This window comes from Zalophus californianus, chromosome 13 (assembly GCF_009762305.2).
Source record: "Zalophus californianus isolate mZalCal1 chromosome 13, mZalCal1.pri.v2, whole genome shotgun sequence".
Classification (NCBI taxonomy): Eukaryota; Metazoa; Chordata; class Mammalia; order Carnivora; family Otariidae; genus Zalophus; species Zalophus californianus.
Window position 1 is genome coordinate 27729858 of NC_045607.1, and position 19328 is coordinate 27749185.

General features: G+C 37.0%; 1 pseudogene; it reads left to right on the forward strand.

The window, feature by feature from the left end:
- The first annotated feature begins 14334 nt into the window (after positions 1-14334).
- On the forward strand, positions 14335-15280 carry LOC113934751 (annotated as a pseudogene).
- The last annotated feature ends 4048 nt before the right edge of the window (positions 15281-19328 follow it).

Sequence of the window (19328 nt, forward strand, 5' to 3'; positions counted from 1 at the left end):
TGCTCAGCACAAGTCTGCTTGAGGGATTCTCTCCCTCCCCTTCTACTTCTCCCCCCTCATGCTCTCTCTCTCTCAAATAAATAAATAAAATCTTAAAAAAAAGGAAAATTGCAGTCTTGAAGAATAGTTAAGGACAAGGAAAAATGCTCATGATATGATATCAGATAAAAACAAGTCTCACCAGTATAAATTATCATAAATATAAATTTTGTATACGTATCACTGAAAGAAACTGCATCAAAATATTAACTATGGTTTTCTTGAGGTATTTAAAATTTTCTTAACTTTTACATATTTTTCATATTTTCTTTAATAAAACTATATTTCTGATTGTAGAAATAATAAAAAAAGAATTAAGTTCTTAACAGGGAACTGCCCTGGGGCAAAGATTGGTATCTTTGTATTCTTTCTAATGATTAGGAGATTACTGAAGAAGCCAAAAGATCCAGGAATTTGTTGGCCCCAGCTTTCTCTAAAACCCAAGAAGGGAAAAGAACAATCAATGGATTGGAAATTGACTTGAGATGTTTTGGTGCTTTATTATATACACTAATTAATGCCTTTTAACATTCTAATTTCAAATGGTCAATCTCACAAATATATCCACTCTGAGAAGACATACTGACACAGCCCAGTTTTTGCAAAGGGATGCTAGAGCCCACTATTTGGAATGTAACCAAGGTTAGCAACACAGACAGGGTGCAGCAACAGTATCACGTAGTAAAAAGAAAGAGGAGATATCTTCCTGAAACACAAGACCATGGGGAAATAGCAGGGGCTTCTGTTACTTTTGCTTCTTTCTCTTTGTCCATAAAAAGGTGAAGTTTCAGTTTCTTGGTTCCCTGAACTTTGTTCATCTCCCCAAAAGGGCCTGTCCTTAGATTATTTTTCACCGTTGGGCACCACCTATGCAAGGAAGGAAAATTCTGAAACTCACGGATCATGTGCATCTACTATCTTCTATCTGTATCTGTCAACAGAAGCTTGTCTATAAAGTATATAAATTCAGCCAGCATTTCATATTTTGCCCCATGAGCCTCTTATATCAGGCCACATGACAGCTATCCTGGAAAGCATCCTCAGGAGAAAATTCTTAGCACTGGGTATTGAATTCTAGTTCTAGACATAGTGTCCCCTATTGTTTATAAAGCAACTTTGTTCCTCACAATATGAAACATCCCTCACAGGAGATCCCCAGTGCTTGTCTGAATAAATAAACCCTATGTGCCTCAAAAGAAAATAATAATGGATAAGGTGGAATGAACAAAGGCAAAGACAAAAAGCAAAGGCCTTTTCTCCTCTTTCTACATGGTATTGAGAATTATCCTGTTGGTTTTTGCTTTTCTTCACTGTGGAAACCAAGTGCAGTTTTTTGTTTTGTTTTGTTTTTTATTTTTTGTTAGTTTGTTTGTTTTGTTTCTGGAAACACAGCAAAAGTGTTTAGCTCTTATCTGGTGGGAACTTCTATCTGAGCAATAGTCTCACTCCTGGAATTGATTCACCTTAACTCATCTTGCATTCTCTGACCATCTCTAAGGCTGTGCTATGGAAGTCTACTGTGCCTAATCCCTTTATCCCTTTGTCAGGACCACTGATAAGATTTATTTGTGAAACAACACCATGTCTTAAAGGAAAGAACAATTGGCTTGGAGTCAGAAAACATCCAGTTCAGTCTCTGCTCTGTGTCTTCATAACTGTACAGATCTTGGGTAAGACACTTAATTTGCCTGAACATGATGTGTCATCTGTAATTTTAGCATAATAGCACCTATTTTATAGAATTGTTTTGAAGATTATATGTGATATGTAATAATCCTTGGCACAGAATAAGAATATGACACATGTTAATTTAATCCAGTCTCTCAGGCTGACATTTTCCCCCCTTTTTCATCCTAAGGAGAATTGAATAATTTAAAATTATGTTCATAGATAGTCAAGATACTTCCTTGATTTAATAATTCTTTTTGTCCATATTTTTTTTTCATTTTTTTATTTGGAACTTTTCAAATTAGTAAAAAAAAAGATTGAGGATTAGTTGTAAATTGGAATGGAAGAGACAAGGGAGAAATAACAAGTATATACAATGTGGGATCCTGAGAAGGATCCTGGAATAGGAAAAGACATTAGTGGAAAATTGGTGAAATTTGAATAAAGTCCATAGTCAATATAATGTACCAATGTTAATTTCTTATTCTTGATAATTGTACTATGGTTCTGTAAGATATTAACATTTGAGGTTAGGTGAGATATATAAGGGAGCTCTTTGAACCAATTTTGTAACTTTTCTGAAAGTTTAAAATCAGTTTGAGGGAAAAATTTTAAAAATATAAAACATAAATTACTTATGATTTATCATTTCCATTTCTCCTTCTCTTTCTGAAACAAATATTTACAACTCTGCAATGCTTCCTATTCAGTTCTTAGTGTAGGATTCTTACCTTCTCCCCATACAAGTAGGTATCATGGCTTGTTGAGACTTCAGTTTCTAAAAAAGGTTGTAGTTTTAGACACAGGCACATTCATCCCTATAAATCATTCCTTTTTCTAGTATTTTACCAACTTCTTTGTGTCCAGATGATAAATTCATTGTTGCCCTTCCTTAAACTAGTTGACATCTTTGCTCTCTTCTTTTTGAGCTATGGGGCCCACTGTTAAGAACACCACCATTTCAGATTACTGTGGGTAGTGTCAAGGGGAACAGACCAAAGGCAAGGCTGTCATCCCTACTAAAATGTTCTGTCTTGAATTTGTATCAATAGTAAATAAATATGTGTTCTCTAATCTCTGGGCCCTAAAAATGTCCAAAGGACCTATCCATGGCTCTGGTAGCCAATTTAAATCCTTCTTTCTTTTCCTCTTAAGGAACCTTGTAATCCCAGAAGTGATTTAAAGAGCATCTTTAAACTGTGTGGAAGGTAGTAGTAGCTCTTAAAGCTTTAGGGATATTGTCTAAAAGACCTATTTATAGTATAGCCTATTAAGCAAGAAATTATTTTTTAATAAATTAAAAATTTCCTGATTAAATAAAGAATATATACGTATCACAGAAAAGCTGGGAAACTTGGAAAAGCCCAAAGAAAGAAAAATTCATCCATAATTTCAGTTGTAGTAACTATTAATATTTTAATATATTCATATACATGTACTACATATAAACTTGAGAGCATAGTGCAGTTCTGACTTTTTAACCTACTTTCTAAAAATAATTGTATATTTTGAATTATCCTGTGTCATTTTTTAAGGCAATTGTAACTGTTGTCAAAATACTTGCAAATGGAAAATAGGAAACGAAAAGTAAATAGTGAAACAATAATTCTCCCCTTATCTTTGACTTTTGAGAATAATGACAACGGAGAAAGACTGGGATCAGAGATTCTCTTCATTCCCTATTTTTAATGAGTAAAGCCTCAGTCCCCTCATAGAGCTTCTTAAGATGCCCTTTTTATAGAATGGAAAAGTCAGTGTAGTACATTTTTCTTTGGTGGCTGGAAAAACACAAGGATGCGATACCAAAGCTATGGGTGCCCAGCCTCATCTGAATGGCCAATACACTATTTCCATTGCTTCCCAACTACCCCCTCTAACTCCATTACACTATTTCCATGGCTTCCCAACTGTTGCCTCTAACTCATCTAACTCAACTGGCTCTCTGGCCCTGCTATGATGGTTCTAGATCTTATTATTTTAACTTCATTCACATTTACATTACACTACCACCTCTAGAGTACATTTATTAGTAAGAGGGATATGACTTTAATGAGGAGACTCAAGATCAATTGTAATAGATAAACTATGAAGCAAGGAGATAGAATGAATATTTTTTTAAAAAGTAATAGCCAACACAAAGGAAACAAAAACAAAAATAAACTATTGGGACTGCATCAAACTAAAAAGCTTTTGCACAGTGGAAGAAACCAACAAAACAAAAAGGCAACCTACTGAATGGGAGTAGATATTTGCAAATGATATATACCGTAAAGAGTTAATATCCAAAATATATAAAGAATTTATACAACTCAACACCAAAAAACCCACAAATGATTTGATTAAAAAATGGGCAGAGTACCTGAATAGATATTTTTCCAAAGAAGACATACAGATGGCCAACAGGCACATGAAAAGGTGTTCAACATCACTAATCATCGGGAAATACAAATCAAAACTACAGTGAGATACCACCTCACACCTGTCAGAATGGCTAAAATCGTAAAAAAAAGAAACAAAAAATGATGAGGATGTGGAGAAAAAGGAGACCTCATGTACTGTTGGTGGGAATGCAAATTGTGGAAAACAGTATGGAGGTTCCTCAAAAAATTAAAAATAGAAATACCATACAATTCAGTAATTCCACTCTTGGGTATTTACCCAAAGAAAATAAAAACACTAATTTGAGAAGATATGCACCCCTATGTTTATTGCGATGTTATTTACAATAGCTGAGATATGGAAGCAACCCAAGTGTCCATCTATAGATGAATGGATAAAGAAGATGTAAGGATCTAGAGGGTATTATGCTAAGTGAAATAGTTGGATAGAAAGACAAATACCATATGATTTTACTTATATATGGAATCTAAAAAACAACAAATGCTAACAAACAAAAAGCAGAAACAGACCCAGAAATACAGAGAACAAACTGATGGTTGCTGGAGGTATGGGAGTGGGGATGGGCAAATGGGTGAAGGGGAGTGGGAGATACAAGCTTCTAGTTATGAATGAATAAGTCATTGGAAGAAAAGTTACAGCACAGGGAATATAGTTAATGGTATTTTAATAGTGTTGAATGGCGGCTGATGGGAGCTACACTTCTGGTGACCATAGCATAACCTACAGACTTGTTGAATCATTATGTTGTACACCCGAAACTAATGTAACATTGTATATCAAATATAATTTAAAAAAAGTAATAGCCAACAACACTTTAATAACATTATAGACGTTTGTTCTATTTCTTTAAATTTATTCCTATTTGAGATCCAATTATATGAAAGACCTTTCACTTGATGTCAACATTGTAGGGCTGTACAGAGATGAAAAAGGGAAGGGAGTGCTTGCAAGTAGCTAATTACATGAACAGAAGAAAAGGCAAACTGAAACTTGTTCCATAGGTTTAAAAACACAGAACAATAATTTTATGCCTCTATAAATGTTGCTATGTGATATTTCTTTTTTAGTAATATTATAATATTATTTGGTTTTTGAATGTTAAACCACTCTTAAATCTCTAGAATTAACTCCACTTAACTGTAATCTATTGTTCTTTTTATGTAACACTTTATACAATGTTCTAATTATTTTTTAGGATTTTTTTACAACTGTGTTCATGAGAGCTAGGTTCTTAATTTTTCTTTTTAACCATGTCCTTGTTAGATTTTGGTATCAAGTTTAAGCTGGCCTCATAAAATGAATTAAGGGAGTTTTCTATGTTTTCTATCTGTGAATAGATTGTGTAAAATTTAAATTACCTTTCCTTAAAAGAGTGAAATAATTAATTGAGATCATTTTGTCTGGAGTATTTTCTAGGGAAGATTATAATAATGGATTCACTTTTGAAATGGTTATAGTTTTCTAGTTCCAGACAAGATGGAATAGACACTTCTCACTATTTTGTTAAATACAGCTAAAACTTGGGACATTATGTATAAAAGAAAGCATAAGAAGACTCTGAAAGGTGGAGACAAAAGGACCAGCTAAGGACTTTAGGATCTCAGGAACCAAAAAGTGTAGTGAGTTTCCTGTTTTCTTTTTGCCTTCTATATATCCCAGACTGAGTGTGAGATAAGCATAAAACTTGGAAACTCCAATGGGAACAAACAAAAAAGGCACAAGAAAATCTTACTCTCCTTTAGATGGCTGCAAAATATTCCATCATTTATATATACCACATCTTCTTTATCCATTCATCTGTCGATGGGCATCTTGGCTCTTTCCATAGTTAGGCTATTGTGGACATTGCTGCTATAAACATTGGGGTGCACGTACCCCTTCGGATCACTACATTTGTATCTTTCGGGTAAATACCCAGTAGTGCAATTAATTGCTGGGTCGTATGGTAGCTCTATTTTCAACTTTTTGAGGACCCTCCATACTGTTTTCCAGAGTGGCTGCACCAGCTTGCATTCCGACCAACAGTGTAGGAGGGTTCCCCTTTCTCCGCATCCCCGCCAACATCTGTGGTTTCCTGACTTGTTCATTTTAGCCATTCTGACGGGTGTGAGGTGGTATCTCATTGAGGTTTTGATTTGGATTTCCCTGATGCCGAGTGATGTTGAGCATTTTTTCATGTGTCTTTTGGCCATTTGGATGTCTTCTTTGGAAAAATGTCTGTTCATGACTTCTGCCCATTTCTTGATTGGATCATTTGTTCCTTGGGTGTTGAGTTTGATAAGTTCTTTATAGATTTTGGATACTAGCCCTTTATCTGATATGTCATTTGCAAATATCTTCTCCCATTCTGTCGGTTGTCTTTTGGTTTTGTTGACTGTTTCTTTTGCTGTGCAAAAGCTTTTTCTCTTGATGAAGTCCCAGTACATTTTTGCCCTTGCTTCCCATGGCTTTGGCGATGTTTCTAGGAAGAAGTTGCTGTGGCTGAGGTTGAAGAGGTTGCTGCCTGTGTTCTCCTCAAGGATTTTGATGGATTCCTGTCTCACATTTAGGTCTTTCAACCATTTTGAGTCTATTTTTGTGTGTGGTGTAAGGAAATGGTCCAGTGTCATTCTTCTGCATGTGGCTGTCCAATTTTCCCAACACCATTTGTTGAAGAGACTATCTTTTTTCCATTGGACATTCTTTCCTGCTTTGTCGAAGATTAGTTGACCATAGAGTTGAGGGTCCATTTCTGGGCTCTCGATTCTGTTCCATTGATCTATGTGTGTTTTTGTGCCTGTACCATACTGTCTTGATGAATACAGCTTTGTAATAGAGCTTGAAGTCCGGAATTGTGATGCCTCCCGCTTTGCTTTTCTTTCAGTATTCCTCTGGCTATTCGGGGTCTTTTCTGGTTCCATATGAATTTTAGGATTGTTTGTTCCATTTCTTTGGAAAAAGTGGATGGTATTTTGATGGGGATTGCATTGAATGTGTAGATTGCTCTAGGTAGCATCGACATATTCACCATATTTGTTCTTCCAATCCATGAGCATAGAACGTTTTTCCATTTCTTTGTGTCTTCCTCAATTTCTTTCATGAGTATTTTATAGTTTTCTGAGTGCAGATCCTTTGCCTCTTTGGTTAGATTTATTCTTAGGTATCTTATGGTTTTGGGTGCAATTGTAAATGGGATCGAGTTCTTAATTTCTCTCTCTTCTGTCTTGTTGGTGTATAGGAATGCCACTGATTTCATATCCCACCACTATACTGAATTCCTGTAGGAGTTCTAGCAGTTTTGGGGTGTAGATTTTTGGGTTTTCCACATAAAGTATCATATCATCTTCAAAGAGTGAGCGTTTGACTTCCTCTTTGCCGATTTGGATGCATTTGATTTCTCTTTGTCGTCTGATTGCTGTGGCTAGGATTTCTAATACTATGTTGAATAGCAGTGGTGATAGTGGACATCCCTGCCACGTTCCTGACCTCAGGGGAAAAGCTCTCAGTTTTTCCCCATTGAGAATGATATTCGCTGTAGGTTTCTCATAGACGGCTTTTATGATATTGAGGTATGTACCCTCTATCCCTATACTCTGATGAATTTTGTTCAAGAAGGGATGCTGTACTTTGTCAAATGCTTTTTCTGCATCTATTGAGAGGATCATATGGTTCTTGTTCTTTCTTTTAGTAATGTATCACGATTATTTTGCGGATGTTCAACCAACCTTGCAGCCCAGGAATAAATCCCACTTGGTCATGGTGAATAATCCTTTTAATGTACTGTTGGATACTAATGGCTAGTATTTTGGTGAGAATTTTTGCATCCATGTTCATCAGGGAAATTTGTATCTAATTCTCTTTTTTGATGGGGTCTTTGTCTGGTTTTGGGATCAAGGTAATGGGGACCTCATAAAACGAGTTTGGAAGTTTTCCTTGCATTTCTATTTTTTGGAACAGTTTCAGAGGAATAGGTATTAATTCTTCTTTAAATGTTTGGTAGAATTCCCCTGGGAAACCATCTGGCCCTGGGCTTTTGTTTCTTGGGAGATTTTTGGTGACTGCTTCAATTTCCTTAGTGGTTATAGGTCTGTTCAGGTTTTCTATTTCTTCTCGGTTCCATTTTGTTAGTTGATGCATCTCTAGGAATGCATCCATTTCTTCCAGATTATCTAATCTGCTGGCCTAGAGTTGCTCATTATATGTTCTTTTAATTGTTTGTATTTCTTTGGTGTTTGTTGCGATCTGTCCTCTTTCACTTATGATTTTATTTATTTGGATCCTTTCTCTTTTCTTTGTGATAAATCTGGCCAGGGGTTTATCAATCTTGTTAATTCTTTCAAAGAACCAGCTCCTTGTTTTTTTGATCTGTTCTACTGTTCTTTGGTTTCTATTTCATTGATTTCTGCTCTGATCTTTATTATTTCTCTTCTCCTGCTGGGTTTAGGCTTTATTTGCTGTTTTTTCTCTAGCTCCTTTAGGTGTAGGGTTAGGTTGTGTATTTGAGGCCTTTCTTGTTTCTTGAGAAAGGCTTGTATTGCTATATACTTTCCTCTCAGGACTGACTTTGCTGCATCCCAAAGATTTTGAACAGTTGTGTTTTCAATTTCATTTGTTTCCATGAATTTTTTAAATTCTTCCTTAATTTCCTGGTTGACCCATTCATTCTTTAGTAGGATGCTCTTTAGCCTCCATGTATTTGAGTTCTTTCTGACTTTCCTCTTGTGATTGAGCTCTAGTTTCAAAGCATTGTGGTCTGAAAATATGCAGGGAATGATCCCAATCTTTTGGTACCAGTTGAGACCTGATTTGTGACCTAGGATGTGATCAATTCTGGAGAATGTTCCATGGGCACTAGAGAAGAATGTGTATTCCGTTGCTTTGGGATAGAATGTTCTGAATATGTCTGTGAAGTCCATTTGGTCCAGTGTGTCACTTAAAGTCTTTATTTCCCCGTTGAAATTTTGCTTAGATGATCTGTCCATCTCAGTCAGGGGGGTGTTAAAGTCCCCCACTATTATTGTATTGTTGTGAATGTGTTTCTTTGCTTTTGTTATTAATTGCCTTATATAATTGGCTGCTCCCATGTTAGGGGCATAGATATTTACAATTGTTAGATCTTCTTGTTGGATAGACCCTTTAAGTAGGATATAGTGTCCTTCCTCACATCTTATTGTAGTCTTTGGTGTAAAATCTAATTTGTCTGATATAAGGATTGTCACCCTAGCTTTCTTTTGGTGTCCATTAGCATCGTAAATGGTTTTCCACCCCCTCACTTTAATCTAGGGGTGTCCTGGGTAAAATGTGTCTCTTGAAGACAGCATATAGATGGGTCTTGGTTTTTAATCCAATCTGATAGCCTGTGTCTTTTGATTGGGGCATTTATCCCATTTACATTCATGGTAACTATTGAAAGATATGAATTTAGTGCCATTGTATTGCCTATAAGGTGACTGTTACTGTGTATTGTCTGTGTTTCTTCCTGGTCTATGTTACTTTTAGGCTCTCTCTTTGCTTAGAGGGCCCCTTTCAATATTTCTTGTAGGGCTGGTTTTGTGTTTGCAAATTCCTTTAGTTTTTGTTTGTCCTGGAAGCTTTTTATCTCCTTCTATTTTCAGTGACAGCCTAGCTGGATGTAGTATTCTTGGCTGCATATTTTTCTCGTTTAGTGCTCTGAAGATATCATGCCATTCCTTTCTGGCCTGCCAGGTCTCTGTGGATAGGTCTGTTGCCAATCTAATGTTTCTTCCATTGTAGGTTACAGATCTCTTGTCCTGAGCTGCTTTCAGGATTTTCTCTTTGTCTGTGAGACTCGTAAGTTTTACTATTAGATGTCGGGGTGTTGACCTATTTTTATTGATTTTGAGAGGGGTTTTCTGTGCCTCCTGGATTTTGATGCCTGTTTCCTTCCCCAAATTAGGGAAGTTCTCTACTGTAATTTGCTCCAATATACCATCTGCCCCTGTCTCTCTTCTTCTTCCTCTGGGATCTCAATTATTCCAATATTGTTTTGTCTAATGGTATCACTTATCTCTCGAATTCTGCCCTCGTGATCCAGTAGTTGTTTATCTCTCTTTTTCTCAGGTTCTTTATTTTCCATCATTTGGTCTTCTATATCACTGATTCTCTCTTCTGCCTCATTTATCCTAGTAGTAGAGCCTCCATTTTTGATTGCATGGTTTGATTTGGTTTGGTTAGATTTTAGTTCTTTTATTTCTCCAGAAAGGATTTCTCTAATATCTTCCATGCTTTTTTCAAGCCCAGGTAGTATCTTAAAAATCATCATTCTGAACTCTAGTTCTGACATCTTACTAATGTCTGTATTGAGTAGGTCCCTGGCAGTCCGTATTGTCTCTTGTTCTTTTTTTTTTTTTTTTTTTTTTTATTTTTTTTTTAAAGATTTTATTTATTCATTTGACAGAGAGAGACAGCGAGAGAGGGAACACAAGCAGGGGGAGTGGGAGAGGGAGAAGCAGGCTTCCCGCCGAGCAGGGAGCCCGATGCGGGGCTCGATCCCAGGACCCCGGGATCACGACCCGAGCCGAAGGCAGTCGCTTAACGACTGAGCCACCCAGGCACCCCTCTCTTGTTCTTTTTTTGAGGTGAGTTTTTTCCATTGTGTCATTTTGTCCAGTGGAGAACAGATGAATGAGAGAACAAAATGCTAACTGGGTAACAATGATCCCAGAAAAATATATACTAAACAAATCAGAAGAGACCTTAAACCGGGTGAAAAGAAAGGGAAAGAAAGAAAAAAGAAAAAAGTAAAAGAAAAAGATAAACAAAAAAACCAAAATATGATCAAATATGATCAGGCTGGTGCATAGATCAGTGCCACACACTAGATTTTGGGCGTATTTTGGTCTGTTAGAAGAAAGTACCTCCAAATTTTAAAGAAAGAAAAGCTTATATATGTACAAAAATAAAGGTAAATATGATGAAGGGATGGAATATGTCTGTAAAGATGAAAATTATAAAGGATTTTATAAAATGAATTGATAAGAAGTTAGTTTAAAAAAGAAAGAAGAGGATTTAAAAAAAAGGGGGAGAGAATGTGATCAGGCAGGAGGCTAGAACAAAGCCATACACTAGAGATTTAGGGTATATTTTGGTCTGTTAGAAGAAACTGTATCCTAAAATTTTAAAGAGAGAACAACTTATATATAGATACCAAAAATAAGGTTAACTACTATGAAGGGATGGAATATGACTCTAAAAATGAAAAATAAAAAAGATTTTTTTAAAAAATGGATTGATGGTTGAAAAAGGGACAAAGAAAAATTAAAAATAAGAAAAAGAAAATTAAAAAAATTAACTTTGAAAGACTAAAGGATCATGGTAAAAATGCCATGGATTCTATGTGCAGTATTCCCCTAGGGCTGGAGTTCTGCTGTTCTCATTGATCGGTAAACTTGGTCTTGGCTGGCTGTTCTTGCCGATCTTTTGGGAGAGGGGTCTGTTGCTGTGGCTCCCAAATGTCTTTGCCGGAGGTGGAATTGCCCCACCCTTGCTGGGGTCCAGGCTAAGTAATCTGCTCAGGTTTGCTCTCAGGAGCTTTAGTCCCCTGCAAGCTTTCCGTACAGCTTTGGAGGACGGGAGTGAAAATGGCGACCTCCCAATCTCTGCCCTGAGGAGCTGAGAACTCAGGGCCCCACTCCTCAGTGCGCCCCCAGAGAAAAGCAGTCACTCACTCTCATCTCCCCGGTCTCCGGCTGCACTCCGTGCTTACCCGGCCTGTGACCAAGTGTTTCTATCTCTGGCACATGACCCCGTGTTGAGTCTCTAAACCCAGCAGATTCCTGCGGTGCGCTCCCACGTCACTCCTCTCTGGGGAGGAAGGGGAGCCCCTCCTGATCTGCCGCTGTTCGGTCCCTGCTGGAGGAGCAGCGGCCCAACTGTGCCACGGATCACAGTTTATGGCAACCCGAGCTTCCCTGCTCCAATCCCTGGGAGCTCTGCTGCACTCAGGCACCCCCAGTCTTTCTGTGACCCCAAGAGTGGTCCTGAGACCACACTGTCCCAGAGAGGGTTCCACCCCCTGCTTAGCCACTGGAGCGACGTCCCTCAGTGGAGCTGACTTCTAAAAGTTCCAATTTTGTGCTCCGCTTCTCTATCACGCCAGTAGCGGCTGATGGATGCTCCCTTCCCCGCCGTCTATCTTCCCGAATATCACCTCGGATTCACTTCTCTGTACGTCCTACCTTCCAGAAAGTGGTCGCTTTTCTGTTCAGAGAGTTGCTGCTATTCTTTTCTTCGATCTCCTGTTGAGTTCATAGGTGTTCAGGATGGTTTGATCCCTATCTAGCTGAATTCCTGGGACCAGACGAAATTTAGGTCTCCTACTCTTCCTCCATCTTGCTCCTCCCTGTCTGAGACCAGAACAATGTTTATCAATTCTGAGAATCCAGGATTTAGAGGTCAAAACAAAGGTGATTGGTAGATAATTTATTAAGAACAAAGTATCATTTTAACCTAAGCATCACAGATTACTGCCACATCTCTCTATCAGAGATAGTCAATTCTAATGTTCATGTCTTGACTATTTTACTTGGCTAGCAGTTCTAAATTTGCTCTCAGAGTGTGTACAGACAGAAGAATTATTTTTGTGTGTGTGAGTTACACTTAAGTTTAATTGTATTAGCAACTTTGTTTTAATTGCTTCTAGGGGACTTCATCCTAAAAGTACTAGAGAGTTCCTAAATTCTAACCAATCCACATTGCGAACTTTAAATTACTTTTGGGATTAGAAAGATCCTCAAAGCAGCCAAGACTTTAAGTTGTTTTGGTGCTCCATTGGCTGGTCCTTTTTTTTTTTTTTTAATATTTATTTGTTTGACAGAGAGAAAGGGAGAGAGAGAAAGAGGGAGAGAGAGCACATAAGCAGGGGGAGCGGCAGGCAGAAGGAGAGGGAGAAGCAGGCTCCCCACTGAGCAGACAGCCCAAGGCAGGGCTCAGGACCCTGGGACCATGACCTGAGCTTAAGGCAGACGCTTAACCAACTGAGCCACCTAGGTGCCTCTTGGCTGGTCCTTTAAAGGCTCCTCTACTAGTGAAGTGATTATAAAGAGCCCCAGTTTTTATTTTTACTGGAAGTCAGTTCTATTTTTCCACTGGTTAATTTTTTTTTTTAACTGTAGCAATGACAGCTACTTGGTATTAATGAAAACTGTGAAGCAGATAGTTTTTTTAGTTATATTATTGAACTTATTGAGATGGAATTTATGAGACTAGCAATCTCACAAAAAAGTAGGGCTTCTGTTTCTGGCATTTTAATATAGAAACATTGCATTTCTAGTGAAGTGGGGATATAAATAATTATAACATATTACTAATGCTTAAAAATATTTTGAATGACCTATCCCTCTTTATTATGGGTATTCTGGATAGGCAGTGAGAAAAAGATTGGCAGAACAGCTGTTTGAGCAGAACCTGATTTCTGTGCAGGGAAAAAATATGTATTTTCTCATACCTGCAAGTAAAAGAGTAAATCTCCCATCAGTTTAATTTCTCAGTTTATACCTTTATTATGGTTTTTAGATTGAGACATGTGCACTGGAGTTTTTCTGAGATCTACTTGTAATTCATTATCTATATTAGGCAGGACAATAGACATCCCAATTTGTACTGAAAAAGACAAGGATAATTTTATCTAAAAATGTTTTCTTTTTTCTTTTACAACCTTTAGTAATGTCTGTAGTTAATATTCTTAGGTAATTACAGGTATATATTTCCCCCCAGATTTGAATTAACCAAAAGGTCTTTTTCTAAAAATGTATCTTTTCAGCTTGTTTTTCTAGCCACAAAATTCTGAAACTGAGATGAAATTACCATTAAAGCAGGACTTATATACACCATTTTGTTTTAGTAACTGAAGAACAGTGATTTTTGTTGATGGTAACATATTAGTTGTGTCTGGATTGTTTGGTCAAAATGTTATGGTGACATTGCATTCAAAATAATTTCAAATTCATAATGTAAGTGAGATACATAATTCTCACCCAGTTGTATGTGTTCTGAATCTCTTTTCTAACAAGGACATTTTTTTTTGGAGTTAGTCTCCATAAGATCTAAAATTCTAACTGAGCTTAGAGGATTGTAACATATTCTTATGCTGTGTATCCATTTATAAGTCCATATTACCCATAAGGGAAGCCACTTAAGGATGGAAACAACTCTTGCAAACACTGCTGTAACAGATCCACATGTATTCTGGCTGCTACAGAATTCATTTTAGTGAAAGAAAATATTAACATGGGAAAGACCAATCAGTCCTCTGTGACAGAATTTGTCCTTTTGGGACTTTCTGGCTATCCAGAACTTGAGGCCATTTATTTTGTGCTGGTCCTATGTATGTACCTGGTGATTCTGCTGGGAAATGGAGTCATCATCATTGTAAGTGTCTGTGACATCCACCTGCACACCCCCATGTACTTTTTCCTCTGTAACTTATCATTCTTGGATAGTTGCTATACCAGTTCTTCTATTCCCCTATTTCTTAGCAGCTTCTTAACTTCAAAGAAAACCATTTCCTTCTCTGGATGTGGAATGCAAATGTTTCTCTCCTTCGCTATGGGAGCCACAGAGTGTGTCCTTCTAAGCATGATGGCATTTGACCACTACGTGGCCATCTGTAACCCTCTGAGATACATCATTATTATGAGCAAAACTTCGTATGTGCCCATGGCTGCTGGGTCCTGGATTGCAGGGGCTGTCAATTCTGTGTTGCAAACCTCTCTTGCAATGCGGCTTCCTTTCTGTGGGGATAATGTCATTAATCATTTTACTTGTGAAATCTTGGCTATCTTAAAATTGGCCTGTGCTATCTCCATAAATGTGATTAGCATGGGTATTGCTAATATAATTTTTCTTGTGGTCCCAGTACTTTTCGTTTTTGTTTCCTATGTTTTCATTCTCTCCACCATCCTGAAGATTCCTTCTGTGGAGGGTAAGCACAAAGCCTTCTCCACTTGCTCACCCACTTAACAGTGGTGATTATATTCTATGGAACCATCCTCTTTATGTATGAGAAACCCAGGCTAAAAACTCTTCTAGTGCAGGCAAAGACAAAATCATCTCTTTCTTCTATGGAGTTGTGACACCTATGCTCAATCCCTTCATCTATAGTTTGAGGAACAAAGATGTGAAGGAAGCTGTGAAGAATGTATTGTGTCAGGAATGCTCCTCAGAGGGAATGTGAATGTTTTTTAAAGAAATTCCTTTACTCTGAATGCAGGACTAGTTCTCACCTAGAGGTTCCACAGTAAATATAAGGGTTGGTGGTACCATTAATTCCTGAAATTCTCATTTTTCTGTTCCTGATATTTAAATGTGAGAGAAATTTAAAGCCTACCATTTTCCTTCATGACCAGATTAAGGAGAAATGGGACAGCAATTTATGGGTAAAAGGATCACATCCAAATCATCCACCTTCTCATGGATAACCGAATTTAGTTTAAGTCTGGAATAATGAGTTCTGTAATCTTATGTGAAAGGAAATGCCATTTTACTGGCTTAACTTCTTATCTTCAATGTGCATTGGTTTTCTAGTCTCTTATCTTTCTTAGGAAGATAAAGTAGAACTCAACAAAAAAAATTTCTAGTGGGGTAGTCTTTGATCATATAAAGGAAAAGAGTGGGCATTTTAGGGTGTTAGGTACCTAGCCTGTGTATATGCCAAAGAGAGACCAGCGTAGTAAAATGAAGCTATTTTTCTTAGGACTGATTTCCTTTTAGCTGCAGAGTGGCAGGCACCCTTCTGTATGGAAGTGTCTGAGGCAATGTGAATCATTGTGCAGATACCCCAGCTGATGGGGAGTTTTGGCTTATTGTAGGTTTCAATAGATTAGCAGTTGTATCTTTGAGTGAATAGCATTATTACTGTTAAATGACTCAAAAAATTAGTTTCTAAGGAACTTGTTTGCATAATTCTCTGAGAACATGGTAATAATTGGTTTAGAGTGTCACAAATTAGGTATTTTTGCAGTTAAATGCATTTCCTGTAGAATATGAGCTTTCTAATCATTCATATGTTCCTTCATTCAATTATTCAAGCAGCCAGTATTTACTGAATAGCTATTTTGTCTCAGACATTATGTTAACTATTGGTAATATCAAAAAACTAAATACATTGAGACAAAACCCAAAACATGATCAAGGAGTGCACAGTCCTGTGGAATACAGACTGACAATTGAGGACAAAAATATTAAAGACCATTCACAACTTTTCCCTTTCCCCTACTTTCTAAACTGGATCCTTTGTTTTCATTCATAGTGTGTTAGATCTTTATTGGGCTGAACAGAGTAATGAGTGCCTTGGAGTAATTTAAATGGGATAAAGTGATCTTCATATATAAGGACTTGGACCAGCTCTAGGAAAGAAATAACAGAGGACAATGAGAAAGAAGGGATAATGCAATGAGAAAGAAAGTAGTGCATACTAGAGATTTGGAAGATAGATACAGGAGATATTTAAATAGATACCATAAATATATAATCGGAGAAAAGGAAAAAAAAGTGACTAAATAGGAAGCTTTGGTGCTGGTGTTCTGTGATCCTGTGTGTCTCTCTCCTGGAAATTTCAGTAAAGATATGCAGTATTCTTTAAGACATTTAGTAATGGATTCCATTTCTTTTGTAGTCTCTCCATGCTGAGATTAGCTATTAAGATTGGTTAACTTAAGTGGGTCGTAATTATAATGTGTGTTAAGTGCTATTATTGGAGGATGTGTAAAACTCCCCTAGAAGGGGCCATCCTAGGAAGAGAAAGGGCTTTCTTCTTGGCTGAACTGGGAAAAACAATTCTCTTAGTAGTCTTGTGCAGAAGAATATTTCAGACAGAGAATACAGCATGTGGCAATTTGTGGACTACCACTAAGAGTTTAGGTTAGTTGGAACTTGGGTTGTATTGTTGCTTAGCGACAGGGGAGAAGATTGGAAAGCCAAATTGTGGGGGCTTCAGATACTAAGATGAGAATTCAATATTTCTATAGGTTTGAAGTGATCACCTTTTTCTGGAGCCCAGGAGGTACCTCAGGGCTCCACACAGATGAGCACATTCCAAGCACATTCCAAGGAGACAGATTTTTTTCCTCAGTGGAAAATCTTCCCAGCCCTTAAGTCTGAAAAAATAATGCCTCTAATCATGCACCAATGTCTATTTTGCTCTATATTGTTTGAGGATGGTATTAAATACTTCATGTGGTGCAAAGAGCGAATTTGACTCCTCAATGCAAGCTTCTTCCCTCATTCTTTCTATATGTTTCTGTTCCTTTCTTCTTAATTCCTTCTAAACTCACATTGCTTTACATGTATTCATTTGTGCTTGTAAATATTTCATATATGACAATGTAAAGGACATTGCAAAGAGACCTGGAATTAAATAGTATATGGCCTTCAACAATCTCTGAATCCACTTATTCTCTGGAACCTTAGTTTCATAATTAAAGTCCAACTTCAGTGGATCATTTTGTCAATGTGAGATGGCTAGCCAATGAACTCATTTATGTGAAGATCATTTATGTTGGAGATTTTAAAGTACTAGAAAATGATAACTATAACTAAATTATTATTTTATTCATTAGTTTCTCAATAGCAGGGACTAGATCCTTTATTTCTTTTGTGTCCCACTATAGCATAGTAATATACCATAGTTTCTATAAGTGCTTTTAGGTCTGTTACAGGAGCCCAACAAATGCAATATTTATTGTTTAGTTGATTGATTTATTGAAAATTGGCTGATTGAACTGAATACAGAATATACCAGGGAAAAGAGGCATTTGTCATGCTAAGGTGAAAAGATAAATAATTGAAAATAAAGTCACAGACACAAATGCTTCTGTTGAGAAAGTGAAAGATTTGTTCCTGCTGAATAGAAGAAGTGAATTTATGCGTGCTATCAGATGCACAATTTGATTTTATGTGCTACTAGAAGAGCTTATAATACTTTTCAGATGAAGAAAAACATTCAAAAGTGATGCTCAAGACATCTTTTTTCACTCAAAGATCCAAATCCCCAGAGGGTGGAAAATCAATGCATTTTACTAAGGAATGGAAAAGTAAAGACAATTAGGCTTTGCATCTTACTCTTGAGTAGTGTTCCACCCAATGGCAGAAATGGGATAAAATGAAATAAAACAAGTATACATTGTGATTAAAATCTATGATGATACTAAAAACAACAAAGTCACAAAAAAACATCTTCTAGGTGTGAATTATAAACATTTTACCTGGTTTCCAAGGATAAGCAATCTTTTTCCAAGTGGAAAGTAGGGGACAGACATTCCAGATGAAGAACACAGCAGAACAACATTTTCAAAGGAAGACAGGGTTTAGGGGCCTTTTTAAATAAGAAGATCTATTTTAACTATGAATAAAAAATAGAAGGACTAGCAACATGACCCAATAGAAAAATTTCATGAAGTCAGAACTGGCTTCTTTCTGCTTCCACATAGATCCCTTAAAGTCCTGCTAGGCTCCAATACTTACTCTTAGAAGAAAGCTACACTACTGTGGCTTTCCTATAATTTTCTTTGGAAAAATCTTCCTAGGAGGCTAAGTCCAAATGAGGGTTCTTCTTCCCAATTCTGCTCACAGCCATGCACCTTCTGGTTTAGGAGTGTTAAGCTGGGGCAATAATGGTTATGGACCAATAGGGCATAATTAGCCTTTTCTTTTGTCATATAAAAGGACACATCTAATATATTCATGAATGACATAAATTACTTTTTATAGATCCACACACATTCCTGCCCTTATTAGAGAAAAAAAGGTAGTAGTTTCAAATGAAGGCAGAGATTTCCAGATTGTCCAATTTCTTCTAAATTGATCTACAGCGTCCTGCCTAATAAGATGCCATCTGTATGGAAAGGAAATGTGTCATTTATCCACAGACTGGGATTTATAAAACGAGCCGGATATCAACTCTGGGTTTCAGGCTTCTTGGTGGAACACACATGATAAAGAAAGGTTCCTTAGTCTTCTGAAACATAGACTTCAGTGATATCACGGATCAAGAATCTGAGCTAGAAAGAATATTACTGGCCTTCTGTTGGTAAAATATGCCAGTAACACCATAAGAATGTGTTATTTTAGGGGTGCCTGGGTGGCTCAGTTGGTTAAGCATCTGCCTTCAGCTCAGGTCATGATCCCTTTGTGGGAAAGTCAAGCTCTTTCGGCATAAACTTTATGATCATCTATCAATTTCTACAGAAAAAGCTACTGGGGTTATGATTAGGATTATGTTAATT